The following is a 12,439-nucleotide window of genomic DNA, read 5'->3' as shown; positions in this document are numbered from 1 at the left end:
TATGGCGTTTTTGGCCATATTGATGGCCGAAAACGGCCATATGGGCTAGATCTGACCGGAAATGCAGATCTATCTGGCCATTTCCGGCCAGATCGAGGGATCTAGCCGGAAATGGCCAAAATAGATCTGGCCATTCCGGCCAGATCTGGCCCGATATGGCCGGTTTTTGCCATCAATATGGCCAAAAACAGCATATCGAAGCCTCCAGAGCCTCCCACATAATTTCTAGTGTTTTAGGACTCCGGCAATTTTTCGGCGTGGTCGTGGTGGTTTGACCCGCTGTCTGGGTGGTGGCTGGGGTGGGCTGTGGTGGTGGTGGCTTGGTGGCAGTGGTGGTCTGTAAATTATTTTAAATATAAGGGCATTATGTCAAAAATTTTAATTAACAAGGGTAAAATTGAAATAGGATAATGTAAATTGTTTTAAAGTAGGGGTATTATTGTCCAATTTTTATTAATAAGGGATAAAATGTAACAAAAAATGCTAAACCTGGTAATCTCAGAAAACCTATAAAAATGGAGGTACAAGATTGCCTCATATATACCAATAGTAACACACTATTGGTATTTGAAGATTAATGGTATCTTATATACCTGACAAACCAAACGGGTAATCAGTAATATAAGGATGACATTACCCTAGTAATACCACTTAACCCGAACCAAACGGCCCCTTAGGGTATCTCCAACCGACGCCAAAATGGCGTAGCATATAGCACGAATAATTTTTTTTAATTTTGTAAGTTAATTTGAGTATAAAATTTATACCAAAAAATCACACCCAAATGATTACTTAATTTATTAAATTAGGATAATTTTCAAAATAATTATTAATAAAAATATCATTCTCAATATTAATTAATATATACAAAAATAATGAGTAAAATAGATTAATTGTTGATTATTAAAAAAAGAAAAAAAAGAATATTTCAAAATATTCTTTTTGGTGTAATATTTGTATTGTGAGTTGGAGATGAAATAGTTTTTGCACCAAATTTGCACACAATTTGTTGCAATTTTGCACCAAATTGGTGCAATAAGTTGGAGATGGTCTTAAAAATATTAATCCAAACCCCCATGTTTGGACTGCAATAGAGAAGTGGGATGGAGTGGATCCAACCTAGGTTGTGACTCAAACCGAGCCACTCGAGAGACTTAAGTTCCTATTAGGTCGAGCCTGAGCCACCCATTACTCGGCTTGGCAACTCACGAGGCTATAGTAGCTTGAAACGGTATATATGCAAGTTTTGCAACTATAAGGGGGGTTTAGAAGTTTCATTTTCCCAAATCTATATTCCAAATTCTATCAATGAAACCCTAAATCCAATTCAGTTTCAATTTTCAAATTGCGACAGACAGACCCTTTCCTGATTCTTCATGACTGTGCGATCTAATGACTGAGATTCTCTGTAGAATCCGTCGACTTGACGACTCTGATAACGCCAACGACGTGGGTACTTCAATATTGCGTGGGACTCTTTCTCTTCTCTCGATTCCTGACTTACATGTGTATAATACATAATGGTTTCCCTGTTTTAAACAAAAATAAAAAGCCTGTAATGAAACATCCATATTATTATTTTTCATTTAATATATATAGTAAACCGATTCAAAAAACAGTTCGGTTAACTAGTTTTCATTTTTACCCGAACCTAAAATCCGATTTTTGAATCCTTTGAACCATAACCGAACCATTTTTTCGTTAACCGGTTATCGGTTCAGTTCGGTTTTTTACATTTTTTTTGAGCACCTAAAGATTGTTATTGTTCTTAAGTAAGGATGGTTGCTGAAAAGTGAACTTTTATGTTTGGGAAAAGGCCATACCCAACTACCCACCACTGTTTGGGAAAAAATCCCCAACCAAGCTTGAATTTGAGCTCGAGCTCCATTTTTTTATCAAGCTCCACATCTGGAGCTCGATCAAGCTCGAGCTTTTTCTATCATGCTAAGCCGAGCTCGAGCTCCCCAAAGCTCGGCTTGACTCGGCTGGATAATACCCTTAACAAACCTGCTATTCTCCTTTAATCCAATAATTTGGGATAGAAATCTTGTGGGGAGGCACGGGATATCTTGTCCCCTAATGGGATTAAGTGGCTTTTTTTTTTTTTCTTCTCCTTCTTATATTATTATTATTTATATTTGATTTAAATTATTTTTCTTTTAAGATAATGTAAATATTTTATAAATCTATTATTAGTTAATTAATAATTATTGTGTATATATATATATATTTGATTATTTTTGAATGTATAGTTTATTCTTATTGATTAGCCAGTACTTCATTAAATTTATAATTAAACATTAAAGAATCATATTAAATTATAATAAATGTTTTGTTTCATATCATAAAATCAGTATTTGAAATATTAAAAACACACTAACTAAAACTAACGTGTTAATAATTAATATATTTAACATATTATTATATGTATGGACTGAGATGGTGACTTAAATTTTATCACAATTATGAAATAAATATTTTAAGATAGTTATATTGGAATGAAAACAATGTTATAAATGAAATTTTAATTTTAATACAAATGACATTATAATTAACAAAGAAGAATAATTCGCAAAATTAAGTCAAATTATCCCAACCTTAAAATAATAATATATCTCCCTTTCAAGTTCTATAATTAATTACCATATAATATAATATTATTAATATAAATATAATATAATTATTAGTAAAATTAAGATGATGACAATGGTGTTGAATGTTTATAATTTAAAAATAAAAAGTTATATCAATTTTAAATATAATTTTTATCCGTCATACTTCACGAAACACAAGACAGGCATATTCTAATTCAACCCTATCTAATCTGAATCCAGTCCTATATAAGGGAAGCATGCGTGGATGTCTGCTCAAATCAAGACAGAGCATATCTAGCCTAAAATCATGTCAAATATTCGTCATCAATTCTGTATTTGAAATTGATTCAAATTGAATTGTATAACTGTATATTGTAACAATAGCACAGTTTTAGCTCGTACCATTTATATGTTTCCTAAATTAGCTCTCAAACAATCTGTATATAACATAGAAATTGTATCATGAAAATGAGTGGAAAATTATTCATTGAATTTACGCCAATATCTTTCTTTAGTATCCTATCCCAAAATCAATCAAATCGAATTCAATCTTGCCTCTCAAAAAGCAGCCTTAAGTATGTTGTTACTTTTCAATATATAGAATGTAGTAGTATTGTTGATACTTGATTTTGACCAACGATTTGCAGTGTAAAGTGTTAGAAAGTTTAAAATTACACGTGATGGATCCATGAGATTTGATATAGTGCTGAGATTTATATTGTTGCAGAAAAACATAAATATAGATAGAAGAAGAAGTTTTATAGTGGTTCGGATGCTTAAAGCAAAACTTACATCCACTGTTATTTTATTATTCTCTGACTATTTCTATGATATTACCCGTAAGACATACAAAGATGGAGAATATTTTGTTTATTAGAGAAAATATGAAGCTTAAATGTTTGACTAGTCTCATATGCCGAGCTCCTCCCCTCCTTTTCGTGAAGAGAGATGCAAATTTATACACCTCTGGGGTCAATGTAATGAGTGCTTTTGCAAGTTGCATTGACACATAAAGAGCTCTTATCATTCATCTCTTAAAATGAGATAGAGTTGGTATAATATCTTTGAGACGATATGAGATTGACGCTAGTACACTTTGTCTTTTAGACACTTGTTGAGCTGACATCAGCATGATTTAAGCATAATTGTATTAATATATTAGTCTATTATTCAAGACTTAAAGTAAAATGGTTACACTCAGACATGGATCCCATGAAAAACTTTTATTTCAATTTTTTTTTTTTTAGAAGTCTCCTCCTTACAATTCTTTTAAGGGGCATTTGGAATGTTAAATGGATGAAATAGGTTAGTTTAACATGATTTGAAATTACATGACTTAATAAAAAAAATTATTATAACACAAATTTGTACGATATAATTTAATATTTGTTGACATTAAAATAGGTGGCTAAATAAAACTCTAAGTTCAAAATTTATTTAATTTTAATATTGGAGCAAACTATTTATATTACATATTATTAAATGTCGTCTAAAACGAATAAGTGGAGGGATGAATTTGATGAATACGTCTAGCAGACTATATATATCATGTTATTTTACATATGTTTCTTACTGGCCTAGTGGCCTTATTGTTTTAAACCAATGGAATTTGCATTTCAAACCACATTTAATTTCATTATATATTCAATTAAAATTTTGAAGTCAATCCATGAACCTTAATAACAACATTTGAAAAATAAAATCTAATCATGATTTAGTCAAATAAAATAAAAAACAATTAAAAAACTAAAAATCGATAAAAAAAATTAAATGATATAATCTAAATATTAAAAAAAAAGTCAATAAAAAAAATAGATGTAAAAAAAAATAAATAAATACAACTTATAAACATAGAATAATTATTTGCACGTAAAAGTTTGTTCATGATACATTGTTCCACGTAAATAGAGCATTAAAATTATTACTTTAAATTCTAAATATTAGTATATCATGGTTATCATCATCAACACAAAAATACTTAAACTAAATGGAAAATACGATTAAAACAAACACCACACAAAAAAAAAAAAAAAAAAAAAAAAAAAAAAAAAAAAAAAAAAAAAAATCTGGAAATGGATGAGAAAAATGATTTTGAAATAATAAAATGTATGTCATTTTAAAAATGGGGAGTGACCATAGTAAAGCTCTTTTCTTTTAATGTCAGAATTTTATTTTTATGTCTAGATCAGGTCTAAATGCATTCAAATCAATACGGTGCGTCTGTTTGTCGGGATTGTATTGTATTAAAAGTCTGGATGAATATTTGTCTTAGTCCATGTTTTTTTGGTAAAACATTTTGCGTATAAAACAAGTTTACTATGCGCGCAAATAAGCAAACTTTAAACCCGCCACCCCCTCATTTGTTCAGTATTTTATTGTTAAAAAAAAAAAAAAAAAAATCGTACAAATTCCGTTTTATTAATTATTATGATAATTTTTAGGATAATCTTTTGAAAAAAGTTAAATTAGACGGGTATTACGATGTAAGATTTAAAAATTAATAAAAATATCCTTTATATTTATTTATTTACTAAACACTCCTATAATAAAATATTAAAAATTAATAAAAACACCCTTAACCCACCCATTAAATACGGACAGTCGGCCACCACCGCCGGGGGATGGCCGGAGTATTTTTGTAATTTTTAAAAAAAATATTTGAGGATATTTAGTTAAATTAATAAATTTAAGAAGTTTAAAAGAAATTAAAAATATAGAATAATATTTTGAGAATAATGATATTTTACTGTTAAACTTTTTGCTAATACTAATAATAATATTCCAAAAAACGAAATAAATGAAGCTCGAATAACAAAATTTTTGAAGTGATATTAAAAAAAATATAAAATTTTAGTCGGACGCTTGCCTTCCAGTCACCACAGACAATAAAGCTAGTTGTTGCCAACAACTTGTTCACAGAGACTACCAAAACCGTTGGGTAAATCTGCAAACAATCTATCAAACGTGCAAATAATGATCCATCCAACGGCATCAACTCCACCTTTGAACTATTGGATATATCGTTTGACTGTCTATCTAACTATGTCGACTCTATTTTACCAACAAAAATGCTACGGATACTAAATGTTGGTACCAAAATTTTATACTGATCTATTTGATATCTAACTCGGACGTGACTACGTAAGATACAACACAAGTATTTAGTGAATGAACGGCCGTCTAACAATTATGGATGTCCGTCCATATCTTATGGACGACCGTTCATCATAAATGAACGAAAGTCTAGGAAATATCAATGGACTTTCGTCCATATATTATGGATGGGAGTCTCTTTACTATGGACGACCGTTCATCATAAATGGACGATCGTCCATCTCAAATATTTTTTTTTTAAATTTTATAAAAAACTATCGCTTGTCTAAGTCAAACATTTTAGATGAAATATTCATTTTTAAAGCACAATACTTTTAGATGAAATAAAGGGAAAAAAAATTGATTTTTAAAGTAAAAAGCATGAACGTCAGTCCATCTAATGATGATGGTCGTCCATATACAATGGACGGCCATCTAAATGAGATGGACAGACGTCCATACTCAAATATATATATTTTTTAAAATTTACAATTTTTGTTCATTTATTAAAAAAAAATGCAAAGCAAGAGAGATAGATAAAAGTATTCAAAATGTAGAATTTTTTAAAGAAATTTTTTTATTAAACTAGAATTTGGGTATAGACAGCCGTCCATCTTACACGGACGGTTGTCCATTGTATATGGATGCCCATCCTTTATTAGTTTTTAAACTTTTTCCAAGACGTATGGACGCCCATCCATAGTAAATGGACACCCATCCATATTATATAGACAGGAGTCTATTGATATTGTCATGGACGATTGTTCATTCGTGATGAACGGTCGTCCATAACGTATGGACAGTCGTTCGTGTAAGATGGACAACCATCCATTCACGAAATCAGTATTTTTTGTCCAACGTAACCGCGTCTTTGTGGATGTCACGTCGTTCGATAAAAAATTTCAGTGCACAAATTCGATATCTGTAGCATTACTCTTTTACCAAATGCGTTGCCAGCAACAAAGACCAGAACCCGTTGCTAGTGGTTGGTTGGTGACTCTGCCAGCCAATATAATTTTGTTTGATTTTTAAAATTTTATTTAAAAAAATTATCATTATTTATTTTGATTTCTTAATTTCTTAATATTTCAATTTTTTAATAATTATATTTTTATTTAAATAATTAATTATACATTTAGTTTTGTTTTGCACCCCATATGATATTAAATCATCTAAACAATCCAATTCAAACCTTAAAAAAAAAAAAAAAAAAAAAATGAGTTTCCTAGTTACAACACTTATCACAAACTCTTCAAACGGCCAAATGACAAGAAATTGAGTCTATTAAACCTAAGGGGCTGACTGGTGGTCAAGAATGTTGTTTTTCTCATTGACTTTTGGCTTCAAACCATCTTGAGACCACTTACCACATTTGTGGCTACTTAGAACGTTGGACTTGTAGGGTGTTTAATGAGCCATGAATTGAGATACGCATAAACTAATCTGAACACATTGTTCATAAAATAATAATAATAATAAAGAAATTGAGTCTATGGTAAATTAATGATGTTAAAGTAATGTTATGTCTTCAATTGCACCAGACATTGATAATGTTAGGCGTGTTTGGTTGGAGGTTATCTCCCATTACTGAGATAATGTCATATTATATTATTAGATTACCACGTCTGGTTGTCAAGTAGTATAAGATTCCAGTAATCTTTTAAAACCAATAGTAATAACTGTTGGTAATATAGGTGGTGATCTGATTTCCTCAATTTTCTTAAGTATTTTAAGATTACTTGGAGGGGGCGTTTGAATCATATAATGTTTTATTATAGGGGAATGTTATATTAAGGAAAATATAGATCACCTTGAAGGTTATTGAGAATGTTGGATTATTAGAAAGATTACATTGAAAATTACTGGGAATCTTGAAGATTACCTTATGTTAATTTTGTTACAATTTTACTCCTTATTAATAACATTTTTGGACAATAAGGCCCTTATTTTTAAATTAATTTTCATGAACCTACCATTACAATTTTACCCCTAATTAATTAAGTTTTTTTTTTTTTTTTTACCATAATGCCCTTATATTTAAAAAAATTGCACTCAAGACCACCACTGCCCCTCAGCAACCACCGTCGGGCGATGTGGCCAAAACAGCACACAATAGGTCAGATCCAGTCGGTCATGCGCTTATCTGGCCGTTTCAACTAGAGCCATGGTGGATCTAGCGAAAAATGGCCATATCGACATATGATTAGCTAAATTCAACCGGTCATGCGTCGTTCTGGCGGTGGTTGACTTTCGATAGTGGTTTGGTATAGGTGGGGGATGATTTTGTTAGAAATTAAACTTTTGTGTGACTAGGGTGTTTTAGCAAAATCTCAACTGGAGGGGGTTAAAAAAATAATATTAAATTAATATTTAAAAAAAAGAGCAATTTAGTAATCTACAACCATACTCACCTATTTATTCCTACCAACCAAACATATCAATATAACATATCCATCAATTTATTCTAACCTAACCAAACACATTTCCCTAAACATTCTTAGTAATTTTTAAGGTAATCTATCTTTCCATTATTATAATATTCTGGGGCCGTTTGGATCGGGGGTATACAAGATAACAGGGATAATCTTTGTTTATTTTGCAAGATTCATGTGTTTGGTTTGCAAGTAATAAATATTATGATAATATTTTATTACAAATAGTGTTTACTATTGGTAATGTGGGGGGTAATCTTATTACCTTGTTAGAAGGTGTTATTAAAACATTACCAGGGTAATATGATTTTTCTACCCATTTTGCCCTTAATTAAAAACCATTTCGGACACAGTTGCCCTCAAATGTCTACCAAATAACAATTACACAGCTCCCTTACATTTGAGAAATTATGTAAAACACCCCAACCACAAAAAAGTTTAAAAATTAATAAAATACCCCCAACCACCCAAGACCACCGCTGGCTGCCGACGTCAGTCGCTGTAATGGTGCACGACTGGCTTGATATGGTCGATCGTAGGTCGGTAAGGCCTTTTTCGGGATCGTGGGTCGGTAAGGCCTTTTTCGGCATGGATTTGTGATATATGGTTAGAAACGGTCAGATATGGTGTTTCTATGACCGTTTCACGTGAAAATGCTAGATTTTTTGTCGTGCCATTTCACGGCCACATCTTTGGCCGTGAAATGGCCATAGATCTAGCTATTTTTAGGCCATGGATTTGTGATCCATGGCCATTTCCGGCTTTGTCTGTTCATGCTCGGTCATATACAACTAGTTGTGCGCCATTTTGTCGACTGCCGACGACGGCCGATAGTGGTGGTTGGTTGCCGGCAATGGCTTGGGGTGGGTGGGAGTGATTTTACTACAAATTAAAGTTTTATATGGTTGAGGTATTTTAGCAAAGTTTCAAATGTAGGGGGTTAAAAAAATTGATTCAAAAAATAATAATAATAAAAAATTATTATATTAATATTTAAAAAAGAGGGCAATTTAGTTATCTATATAATATACTCACATATTTATCTTTCCAACCAAACATATTATTCGCCACTTTATTCGAACCAACTAAACACATTTTCTAAATATTTCTAGTAATCTTCAAGGTAATATTTGTTTCCGTTAATATAGTATACCCATATAATTAAAACATTATATGATCCAAACGCCCCCTTTCAATAATACAACATTCCTTGAACCAAATACACCTTAAAGTAATGGTACATTATCAAGTCTCAAGATATAAAGTTTATTCATAAAAATTCATAAATGGATTGAAGAATAAAAATAAGAATATATGTTTATTTATTTTTTGGTAAACAAAATTTTTAACTTTAATAATAACTATCTTTTTTCTTTCAAATTGATATATAATAACAAAGCGCAAGTAAGGGAATTAGTTAACTTTTTAAAATAGTATTCTATTATGAATAAAATTTAATAAAATAGGATAAGATTGTGAGAATGTGTCTGGTATATTTTTGAAAACATTTTATAAAAATATTTAGATTATTTTTAACCCCTTACATTTGTTAATTTAGCAAAACACACCCCCTCACAATAAAAGTTTATAAATCAATAATTAGTTTGATGGGTGATAGGGGTGAGCATGGGTAGCGGGTAGAACCGGAACCTGGGGGCAGAACCGGAACCGGCACTGTGCGGGTAGGTTCCGGTTCCAATTTTTTGGAACAGACATTGTGCGGTTTCGGTTCCGGTTCTGGTTTCGGTTCTTGTGTGTGGAGGAACCGGAACCGGAACGTGGAAAAAGAACCTAAAAAGGGTACCCTGTTTGGAAACCTGTAACGGGTACCCAGTTTGGAACCGATTTTGGAACCTATTTGGAACCTGTTTGGAACTTGTTTTGGAACCTGGACTGCAATGAAATATTTGTGAAATGTGAATAATGGGGGGTTTCTATTATTTTACATATAAAAAAATTTAACATAGAAAAAATTAATTTTTTAGAATAACCTAATTAAATAAATATACTAATACAATTATACTTATATACTAATACAATTATACTTATTACATATAAATTACACTATATTAAAAACTTTAATATATTAATATTAAAGTTTTCATTAATTAAGTGAATAATTGAAATTATGATCCAATTAAAAGTGTTTTAAAATTTTAATGTTATTAAAAGAACTATTTTTGAATAAAATAGTATATTTGATTAAATAATAATACATTTAGTTATTTACTTCAATTATCAAGTTCTAAGTATATCTATAGTAAATTAGCAATTAATTAATTATACATGATAGATTGATAAACATTAATAAATTTAATTACTAGTTAAATATTATACTTAATCAATTATAAGTTTATAACATTACATTGTAATTACATAATTATTTAATTAATTATAATTTTATAACATTACTTAATTGATTTATAGTATAATTAATTATAACATTACATTAATTGATTACTACTTAATTAATTGACTTATAAATTATAATATTTAGTATATTACTTAATTAAATAATTAGAAATTTAATTAATTATAACATTACATTATAGATTTATAGTATAATTACTTAATCAATTATAACATTTCATTATAAACATTAGTACAAACTTAATTTAATGATTAAAAATAAGTAATTATAATATTACATTAAAGATTTATAATATGATTACTTAATTCATTATAACATTACATTATAATATGATTACATAATTAATTATAATATTAGTGCATTAGTGCATTATATAATTAAATGGTTACTTAATTGATTATGACATTATATTATAAATATTAGTAATTACTAATTTACTACATAAACATTAGCAATTTAGCATAATACTTAATTAAATTATTAGAAATTTAATTAATTACAACATTACATTATAAATTTATAGTACGATTACGTAATTAATTGTAATATTACATTATAATTAAATGATTACTTAATTAATTATAAATAATAATTATAATTATAAAACAATTAATTATAATATTATATTAAAGATTATAGTATGATTACTAATTCATTATAACATTTCAATATTTCATTATAATATGATTAGTTGATTACATAATTAATTATAACATATATAATTAGATGATTATTTAATATATGACATTATATTATACAATTAATATAACTATATATAAAAAAATGATTACTTAATTAAATGATTAGAAATTTAATTAATTAATATTACATTATAGTTAAATAATTACTTAATTAAATTATAACATTATACATTACATTATATTATGATTATTAATTAATAATAGTATTACATAGTTAAATGATTATTAATTAGTTATAAATTTATAAATTACATTATAGACATTAGTAATTTACTACATTATTATTTATACATTACTTAATTAAATATTAAAAATTAATTAATTATAATATTACATTAAGACTTATAATCTGATATATTAATTCACTATAATATTACATTATAATATGATCACAAATTAATTGTAAATTACATAATTAATAATTACTTATGATGATGAGTTAGATATTATATTATAAACATTAGTAATTACTAATTTACTACATAAACATAGCACAATACTAATTAATGATTAGAAATTAATTAATTATAACATTACTTATAAACATTACATTATAAACATTAATTAAGCATTAATTATAGTTAAATAATTACTTAATAAATTATTCATTATTATATTACTATATTATGATCCTTTACTTAATTATAGCATTACATAGTTAAGATTACATAATTAGTTATGAATTTATAACATTATATTATAAATTATAATTTACATATTATTATATTATTAACTAAAAGATTAAAAATTTAATTAATTATAACATTATCTTATATATTTATAATATGATTACTTAACAATTATAACATTCCATTATAAACATTATATATTAATTAAATGATTGAAATTTAATTAATTATAATATTAAATTATGATTTATAGTATGATTACTTAATTCATTATAACATATTAACATACATTATACTATATAGTATGATATAAATTATATAACATTACATAATTAAAATATTAAATGATTACTTAATTGATTATGACATTTATATAAACATTAGTAATTTACTAATTTACACAATATTAATTAAATGATTAGAATTTATTAATTATAACTTACATTATAATTTATATTGATTACTTAATTAATTATAACATTCTATTATAAACATATTACAATACTTAATTAAATGATTAATTTAATTAATTATATATTACATTAAATTAATGTATATACTAATTAATTATAACATTACAATTACATTGTAGTATGATAACTTAATTAATTATAACATA

This window comes from Pistacia vera, unplaced genomic scaffold, assembly GCF_008641045.1.
Source record: "Pistacia vera cultivar Batoury unplaced genomic scaffold, PisVer_v2 Contig118, whole genome shotgun sequence".
Lineage (NCBI taxonomy): Eukaryota > Viridiplantae > Streptophyta > Magnoliopsida > Sapindales > Anacardiaceae > Pistacia > Pistacia vera.
Note: the sequence above shows the minus strand (reverse complement) of the source record.